We start from the raw sequence: 10830 nt of genomic DNA on the forward strand, positions 1-10830 counted from the left end.
TGTATTTGGAAACTTGCAGCAAGTAGCAAGATTCATATAATGGTAATCCCTACATAACGAACCAGCTAGATGCAGCAATTAAAAACAAATTTGTCGAATGAATCAACGTTGTTTCTCAACAAGACAAACACGCTACATCTCGTGCATTGATGAAGAGCCAACAAGGATTTTCGATCTTTGGCTTCAGCGAATCTATTCACTGAACGTAATACAGCTCGACTATCGTTCATCCTTGTTTTTGCTAAACTTCAGTAGCCACTGGATACTTACGATGTACACTGAATATCTCAAAAAACTATTTAGAAAAATGTACTACGAAAAAGCGGACCTCGAAGAAAGAGAATCTTGAAAAAAGTACTTAAGCTATCCGACACAAAATGAAAAATCACGGAAATGAGATGTTGATTATACCAAACGAATTCCTTAAGGATGTTTATTTAACATAAGAATTTCGTTATTGTTATCGCTTTTATTATACTTTACACAATCATTCACGAATATTAATTAAATTTACGCAATAAAGACGTCGGTTTACTTCGATATTCTACAGTATTAAGCTACCGGTTACCAAAGAAGTAGAGAGCTTACATACATGAAAACGCCGAAATTGATCATTTCTTTAGCTATTTATATATATCATTGGGTTGACAACTAAGCGATTGCGGATTTTTTCATTAGGTGGTATTGACAAAATCCGCAGAGACAGACAGAGAAATTGTACGCGATCGTAAGCATTCGGTTCGTCCGCCTCTCGTTACGGAGGAGTTGAAGAACGTGTCTGCGATTTCGTTGCAAATGATAAACGCATCGAATGAACCAGATTGCCATTTTTTGCAAAACTTGAGGAGTTGTTTGGTCGATGACGCTTCGCAAGAAACGATGATTTAAGAAACTACGTAAGACAATGGTTGTATGAACTGACGAGTGTATGATAAAGATATACAAAAACTCGTATAACGTTAGAATGAATGTTGAAATAGGGCTGATGATTGTATTGGAAAATAACTTAGTACATACACTAAAGTTACAAATAAAGAAAATGCATTTTGAAAGTAGAAACTTGCGTTCTTGTTGTTTTAAAACGGGTATCGTTTTCTGAAAGAACTTTAACATACTAAAAATAGCTAATGAATTAAGAATTCTGCACGATCATGTTATTTATAAGATTGCCATAAATTTCGCTGAAAATTTCCTAATAAACACTCCGATATTACGCAACATATGAAGAAGGCATATATACCGGGTGTGACGACATAAAATATAAAATTATGAACAGCCATGCATTTAATGAAGATGATTGCGCGAATAAACTGAACATTCTAATTCGCCCTGTATAGAAAATTTAATCTCCCGCTTGTAATGGCGCAAATGCATCAACAATACATTTATAAGTTTGTATTTACACGTTTACCAGGGATATTTAACCCGAGCGGAAGCAAAATTGATAACAAAAGATTAGCCTCGATTACCCGTACACATTATGAATCGTTAATTCCTCGATCATGGTTCCACAGTCATTAAAATGCGCGCAAAGTTACAGCTAAAATATTAATAACACGTACTAAATATATAGCCGAGTGATTAAAACCTTTGGGTTTATTAATAATTCAACAGAGACACGTCATTAACGTAATAATTTTATAATAGCGTTCATCCAAATCCTACGGTCGTGTGTTTTCTCTTTTTGCGTTCAAGTATTATTATTAAGTATAATTAGCACAATACAATAGGAAAAGAGCGCATCTAACGAACTATCAGCACAATAAACGAAGAGGATGTAAAATCGTGTTAAAGAATTACACTTATCGTCATCAACGAATCAGTGTGATCAACAAAAATGATCGAAAAACACACATGACCAGCTTATTATATAGAATACTAATTTCTCAACAATATTTCTATTTCAGAATATATTTACATTATTTATTCGTTAATAAGTTGATAATATTAAATTTCTTTAAATCTAAACTCAGACTAGCGATATAATTGTTTTTTAGACGCGTTTGTCTGGAAGTAATTATGATTTATATGCAAGTAATTTATATTAATGTTTCAATAATTTTTCTTGAGATAGCAATAAATGCTTGAGCTATGTTTGTAATCGGTTTAAGCAGAAAGATACAAGTATCGATCGATTGACAAATTTGTAGTATAATAAGATTTTCTCAATGTAATCTAAAAAAACGAAGTCAAAGAAACAATGTAGAATAAGAAATAATTACGACGCATAAAATGACACAAACTAACATAAAAATTATCGACGAAACCTTTCTTGACATCGATTTTCATAACTCGTGTGCACGATCATTTTACCAATAAAAACCCAATAAAACCAAAAAAGAAAATTAATAATTGACAATTGAAGTTCCACAAACTAAAAAACTTAAGAATTAGATAATTCTCAATCGCTTAACAGGAATTCAAAATAAAAATACTACGTCACAATATTAGGTTGGCAACTAAGTGATTGCGGATTTTGTCATTAGGTAGTATTGACAAAATCCGCAATCTTAGCTCTTTGCACAAAGTACCTATTAATTTTTAATATACGTATAGAACATACAGTTTTATTCAAATCGAATATATCGGGTATTGACATTATATATTATATTGGGTCATTATGTGGTATTGACAAAATCCGCAATCACTTAGTTGCCAATTCAATATATTCGATTTGGATAAAAATGTATGTTCTATACGTATATTAAAAATTAATAGGTGCTTTGTGCAAAGAGCTAAGGAACAGTGGCGCAGGTTAATCCACTGTTATCATTAATAAGATAGCGTTCTGCGTTTGTTATTACAAAAATGTAATTATATCTTTCGAACTATGGAAACGTATCCCGCCAAAGAATAGCGTTGTAACTTAATTAATTACGAAACTTTCATGCTAAAATGGTGCCTGGTGAGATGATGATTTTAAGAGTTGAAATACCAACTGACTGAAGTAATTAAATCAAAGTGCTCGATATCTTGACCTACACCGCTATAATATTCAACCCGTGTTACGCACCCTAATACCTTGATTTAATTAGAAACAAATTTGTAAAATAATGCAAAATTTAAAATATTCAATGTTGGAAACTTTAATACCCAACCGAATAAATATTTGATACCGAAACAACAAAAATTTCGTACGAGCAAATTTTAGCCCGCACTTCTAACCTGCGCTGGACACATCAAATATTAATTGAACTTGAGTCACAACGCGTATATAGTGGGCGAGCCCCGAATTAAATTCCGTGGAAAAAGGAAACGAACTACGGTGAAATTTTATCCCCACACACCTTCAACTTGTTTCCACTGTCCGAATCGTCCCGTTTACGAGTTGCATCGTGAATTCCACGTGCCAATCCGCATTCATTTGAAACAGTGATAAACTTTCGTGAATAATATATAACCGTGTGCTGCGCCGCAACACGCATGTTTGCGAAGACGGCGATAAGCATAAAAGCAAGTTTGATACGAGTGATGTCGGTAATCAATCGGAAATTGCTAACAAAGTTTCAATGGGAATGTAAGGTGCGCCGAATCGAAACCGAAACATTTCTCTGCTCGTATCAGAACACGTTGAACGTTTCTAACCGGAATGTTCTTTGCTTAACGACGCGAAAAATGATTAATTAAAACTAGTAATCAAAGTTATTAATTGAATGATTTCTCTGCAAGCAAAAACACGATAAGTGAAATTTCCTATTTTTTTAAGCGGGCAATTTTAATATCCACTACGTTATCGATCTATCTCATATTAGCAAAATTATTTGTACGTTGTACTTCACTTTCGAGTTAAATATATGTTCCTTTCAAAGTTTTCAAAATATTGTTCGTTATAGTATTACGATATTAAATATATCGAAATATTATCTGCCTTAATCGCTAATCACACCTTTGGCTTCTATAAAACTTCTTCAATTTGTCAACTATTTTTAGAAGACTTAGAATCTTGGCTCTGACAGCCTATTTTAATTTTCTTGTAGGCTATTTTAACGATAAATAAATAATATGTATTCTATTACAAAGGATTGGTACTACGAGTAAAATTTCAAGAAGTGTGACCTATTTACACAGCTTAATTTCGTTTTTTCTTTTTTATCGTGACACATAAGAGAATAATTCAAAAAATAATTAAGTGAGACACTTTGTACAATATAATATAATTGAATTACTAGGCTTTTTGAATATGATTTAAAAAATAAAAAATACTAACTAACAGCTGTATTTAAACTATTTGGTACTAACATAATAACATGTGTATTGCATTATTAAGATAATAATGTAAAGTTGTAAGCGTCTTAAGATAAGTCTAAGATAAGTTTTATAAAATTATTTTAAGCAGAAAGAATATTATTTCGTAAAAATTTAAAGATGCATAAATTTTCATCAATCAAAAACAAATCTGCCTGTAAGAATTCCATTTATTTATTATTTTTTATATAACGCTGCACATGTATATTATATTTTGTATATTATTATTTATTTTTAATATTACTCTGTTATTACTTTTTAATATTTATTTAAATCGCAACCGAGAATTTAATTTTCTAATTGAAACGTTACTCTCCAAGGATACAACATAAATCACAAGTTACAATACGCAATTCCTTTTCATTTAACTTAACAAACCAATTACTATTTTAAATTACTTTCACGATGGAATTATACAAACATTTAATTTTCAACCTCTTCATAGACGATGGGAATTATTTTTCCTGTCAATTAAATTCACATATATAAATAATACAAAAATATATTTCTATTTCTGCAGCTTGATCCAGTGAATACAGCCAGCGGAAATCATAGCACCTACTACATACATCCTCCCATTTGTAAGGGATGATACAAAGAAGAAATACATTGATTTCTATTTAAAAAAATGTCTACTAAAAGGATATTATGTAGTTAACTGTATTCTATTTAATATCTCGTGTACTGGAATGTTTGTTTTGTCACAAAAATATAAATTGTATTCATAAAAGTTATATATATATATATATATTATAAATAGAATTTATATTTTTGTGACAAAATTAATATTCCAATATACAAAGTATGAAATAGAACACAGTTACCTACATATATACTATATATGTATATTACTATATATATTACTATATAATATTACTATATATAATTATATATAATGTATATATGTATATTTAATATATAATGTCTGGTAAATACTATTTATTATAAGTGATTAAATAAGATTAATAATATAATATGCATATAAATTCATTTTCTTCTTAATTTTTGACTTCTCACAAGATCCATAAAAAACGCTATTACTTTCTTACCTATACGACACTGATAAAATACAACAGAGTATAGTAATGGCTGAAGCAAAAAAATGTTGAGAGACGTAGACACATCAATATATAGTTTTTAACACGGGGTTATAGAAAATTCAACAAAGCTCACTTAACTGTACGCAAGAAGCTGTGAATCAATATGAGAAGAGTTAGTGCGCGTGAAATTGGGAATCAAAATACGTATGTTCTACGTAATCTTTTAAATGAATCGACGAAAATTTATTTTGCAACAAATAATAAAAGGAACACAATTGTTTCGGATCATATATTAACGCGTGTAGAATAAATATTTTGTAATAAATGTGCTTTCTTTCTTTTTATATTTACAGGAAAATTTACCAAAAACCTTAACGCTCGTGTAAAATATCTTATGTTCTATGTATTTCTTATTTGAGACCAATTTGTAGACAAGTTGATATTCGAAATTAGAACTTGGTGTTCAAAATATTATTACTCGTATATCTAACTCTTATACACATAAATATTTTCCAACAAGTACAATTTAAAAAAATATATGTAAAACGACTACTGAATATGAAATTTTGTTACTTGGATTATTTTTTCGTTACTTTGTTACAAGTTGAAATTTTGTTATTTTTGTTGCGAATAAAACATTCGATATAAGGTACATGTTTTCTATAGTAAACGTATTCTTATAAAAGTTTTCATGAAAACGCATTACGAAAATATTAGTATCTACATAAATAAATGAATAATTTTTCATCGGATGTTCCTGATTCCTTAAAATATTTCAAACCCAACAAATTATTTGTATTCCAAAATCTCCAAGATATTTACTTCAATTTGCAATTTATATAAACTATAACTTTATTTATTTTAGATTAGTTTGAATTCGTTTCTGAATTTGTTAATTTTAAAACGTGCATAGTCTCACCATTACGTAGAAGCTATGACAAATTTAAATTGTCTATTTGATCCAAGATATTGCGTGTACAAAATACTGAAAAAATATTAAAAAATCTATTTATGACATTGTGTACAAAAAATAGCTTATGAAAATATGAAATTCCCTTTTATCTTTGCTACAAACATTTATGATAAAAAATACTGAGAAAGTAGCATAACCATCTTTTGTAATAAAATATATAGACAAATGAAACTAATATAATTATTTATAATAACCTTTCGGTATTGAAACTATAAATTACGTATTTATTGATACATAGAAAATTTATCTGTATTGAAATTATATCGAAGTGACATTAGCTATTAACATTAATATTCATAAAGAATATTGATATTATCAAGTAATAACATCCGAATTACTGCAAAATTATATTTGAATTATCGTAAATTAATATTTTAAATTAGATATTACTGTCCAATACTAATACATAAAAAAAACAACTATTCTATGCAATTCTTACAATTAAGGTTCTTTAGCTTTTATAATTACCGCAGGCTACTTGCCGTAACTAAAACAGGATAACTAAGATCCTGAAAACGGTTTAACATTCAACAAAATCTCTAAAGTGTTACTTTGAAGGATTTTTCAGGGACGAAACTCGAAATAGTTAAATTATCTATTCAAATTAGACCTATCTTTCAACCAAATACATAATAAGATTTTATTTTCCCATATTTATATAAAATTTTTCTTTACAATATATTATAGGAACTTTTGTATATCACATGTTCTCATAATAACTTAAAATTAACACGAATTCTTTTCTTACCATTGTATTCTCCCAATTATCGTCTAAATAGTTTTTAATTTTATTGTGTAGAAACAATTATTTGTTACTTACCAAATATGGTATATAAATAATAGAATAAACATAATGTAGCGGTTTCAGTTTATTAAAAAAATAAAAGTAAGATAATAAATCTGTATTAATTATATCTACTAACATAATAAAACTTAATACTAAAAATTATACTATTCTATTCAACATATATATATACACAAAAATACTAAAAATTATACTATTCTATTCAACATATATATAGTAATATGTATATGATATGATCTAATAAAATAGAAAACTGATTGAACAATAATTAGAATGATTCATCCAATTTCTCAATAATTTCCATTAAACTATTAAATGATGAATTTCACTCTGTTCAGTACCACCATATTAAATGCGGAGCATCAACCTCATTTCCAGCATTTAATTAATTCACCAAAATTATCTAGAAATCTAATGAACTTCTAATTATAGGTATCCTAATTACGGCGCATTATTGTGCGTCATTTCTTTACGATATAATAAATGTTCGTCCATTACACTAAACATTAAATTGTCCATTATAGAAATTTCTATCTGACTTCAACTTTAAAGTCAATATGTTGAAAATACTTTTAATTTTTAAATAAAGCTTATCCAATTACAGTGTAGAATTTCTAAAATTGAGACTTCACAAGCAAATGAATCAAGAGGATTTTTTATATGGCTCGGAAAGGGACATCGAGAGCACCTGTTTGCACGTGATTAAAAAGTCTACAAGCATCTTTATTTTCTATTTAATTATTTCAATTACATGATATGAAGAAAATTGTTAAGTAAAAATTAAATAAAGCTACATTGATTTTGATTATAATTTTTAATATTTGTAATTAATATTTGTAGTTTTCATTCATTTCTTCTTTAATTAATAATCTAATATAATTTCGTTTATATTTTTATAAATCATTCAAAATTCATGATATATTTTAAATATAAGATTCATGAATTTTCTCCCCATATATTGTTACTTGCCAAAATATTAATTATAATTCCATTTATACTTTTACAATTTTTATAATTCGTTTTATAAAATATTTCAAATAATATATAAATAGAAAGTCTTCACACATCTCTAATTCCTCTTTGTTTAAAAATACTTTTCAACAACATTTTAAATGAATGGAACACGGTTGATAATTATGCACGAGGTCGGCAAGATCGTTCGATTAAATTAAAATTTGTCCTGGCTACTCTTGCCATTCATTAGGTGGTATACATATACGTACATAAGTATGTCAGCAGTATGTTGATTTCCGTTGTCACAATGTATATAATCAAAAATTGCTATCTGAACTGCACGCAGTCTACACAAAAATTTGTTATTGCCTGTTACGTCTTTTCAATTGATTTGTATTAATACATGTCTTGCTTTTCCCATTATATATCGTCACGATAAGTGAAACTAATAAATTAAAAATAATAAAAAATTTTTTATGTATTTTCTACGATGTATAACATTCTATGATTCTATCAGATACTATGTAAATAATAAGCAATATTATTAAATGAAAACTGTCACATAATTTTTTATGACTAAAATACAGCCTTTATTTGGTATTTTTAATAAAAATGATATCACCTGCACTCCAATTAGAATTATTTCAATTTTTAAACGTACGAAATTATAACAGTGATTCGTGCAAGAAAATTTATCCAACAATTTCTAATCACAAGGAAAATATTTTTAAAACAAATCCCAATCGATATTTACACTTAACCTACTGAAATCGCAAAGGAGAATCAATTTCTAATTCTAAAATATCAAAGAGAATTGTTAATCGATTCGAATGACAGGAGATTAAAAAATGAAACAAGAGGATACAAAATAAGCTAGAAGTCCAAAGAAAATACAGAAAGTTGGTTTGATCGGAAGGTTAAATCGACTATGGACATCCGAATCGTGACACACATGTACGAATCCACGAGACAACCTTTCGTCCTCGTATATCGGTTAATCGTGACAGAAATTGAACTGCCAAGTACATTAAACTTTATAGGAAAGTGTTTGGCACGAGTTCGAATTACGTCCCGGTAATCGCATTTCGCGGAATAACATCGACAAATAAAATTCAAAAATTACTCACGATTACGCAGCAACACTCTCCAGCTGGCCCGCATTTCCCGTGTTCAATCGGTGTACCGGCATCTTTTTGACAGTCGTCGTTACTCGTGATCTTTTAGCTCATTGCCTCATCGCGATCGCATTGACGGTCGCCTCGTCGTAAACAAAAAATATAACAACACCGACAAGCGACGATTCACCGGAACCGGAGACCTTGTTCCCTACGAATTGACGCGAACGAACCCGCGCGATGAAACACAACCGAATGCAAAAGCGGACGTACTAGGACAACGTCCTCAACTTGCCTGTCGTTGAGGGCGCCGCGACGCTTATCGCGTTGTAAACGGTCGCCCACTGGCGCACACTCCTAGGGCGAGTGCATCGATCGAAGCACCCTCTACTACCCAGCTTCCTTATTGGTCGATCATCGATGCGCGCGCAACTATGAACGTGAGATATTTTTTACGCATGCGTACTCGCGCGGGGGAAAAAGGGCGCGGAAGCACCCTCGCGCAATATATTTTTAACTTTTATATCTTAATACCATTGAATCATGTCAAATCAGTCGATAATTTATATTGATGTAAGAAAAAGAAATGAGAAATCTATTTTCAAATAGTAGAAAGAGAATGTTCCACAGTTATTAACGAAAAGTTTAGTTATACTCTATCCTTGTCGCTTTTTAATTGAATGATAACATGGCACGAAGGTAAAGAATTATTGCAATAATTTAAACAATCAGGTTTAAAACAGTACGCAATTTTAAAGCTTCGTATTTATGTATTTGTGTATATATGTAATAAACTGGATTTTGATAAATGATATAATGAAGCAAAGAAGTATGATGTTAAATAATAGCTTAATTTAACTATTGTACGTACACAGTAGATAATCTTGATATTTTTGTTTCACAATCAGTGTGAAAATAATGCATGTTTGTGTCGTTACAGTTAAATGTATTAGAGTAATGTACAGGATGTCCCACCTAACTCGAGCATCCGATATATCTCGCAAAAATGTCAGAGAAGAAGAACATTTAGTTCGAAGGGGTTAACGTGATGACAGGTAAAATATTTCCTGAAGGTCATTTTTCTCAAGGTTTTAAGGTCATCACAGATTTTTTAAATGAATCTACGTATTTTTTCCATTACGATATGATACGTAAGATCAAAGCAAATCCAACGATCTGTAATAGTATGAATTTCTGCTGACCTTGAGTGCAAAAAGTATATGTAAAAGAAATATAGAAATATTTCATAATAAAAATACTATTATATTTCTATTGCAGGTACAATATGATTTTGTTTCAATTATACTGAACTAAACTCGGAAATTTGATTACTATTTAAAAGATTCGCGTCAAAGCTACAGAGTAGAATTATATTCCAACGTAATACCAAATTAGAAATATGAATAATAATTATGCAGACATAGTTATAATTTGATATCCAGATCTTTCTGTTTAAACTTTTTTCTAAATTACAAGTGCATTTGTAAACATTATCATTGTAAACGAATTACTAATTTGATAATGTTAGATTTCTGAAAGAAGCTACTCAAACATAATCTCAAATGTAACGCATACGTTATCACTCGAAAGTATCCGAGTACTTACTTAGTTTTGACAAAATGTATTTTAATCACAAAATTACGAATAAATCGAATTGCAATGATTTTGTTCCGTATAATCACCATACATACATTCAGC

The 10830-nt window shown here is 29.4% G+C and overlaps 1 protein-coding gene across 2 annotated transcripts in view; it reads right to left on the reverse strand.

The window, feature by feature from the left end:
* LOC117160626 (uncharacterized) overlaps positions 1 to 9739 on the reverse strand; it is a 166581-nt gene extending 156842 nt beyond the window's left edge. Inside the window, exon 1 of one of the 2 annotated variants that reach the window (XM_033341493.2) lies at positions 9145 to 9739. The gene's annotated coding sequence lies outside the window, so the exon portion shown is untranslated. The remainder of the gene's footprint in view (positions 1 to 9144) is intronic. The other variant, XM_033341492.2, reaches the window with a different exon arrangement.
* Between the last annotated feature and the right edge of the window lie 1091 nt (positions 9740 to 10830).

The sequence above is a fragment of the Bombus vancouverensis genome, chromosome 1 (genome assembly GCF_051014615.1).
Source record: "Bombus vancouverensis nearcticus chromosome 1, iyBomVanc1_principal, whole genome shotgun sequence".
Classification (NCBI taxonomy): domain Eukaryota; kingdom Metazoa; phylum Arthropoda; class Insecta; order Hymenoptera; family Apidae; genus Bombus; species Bombus vancouverensis.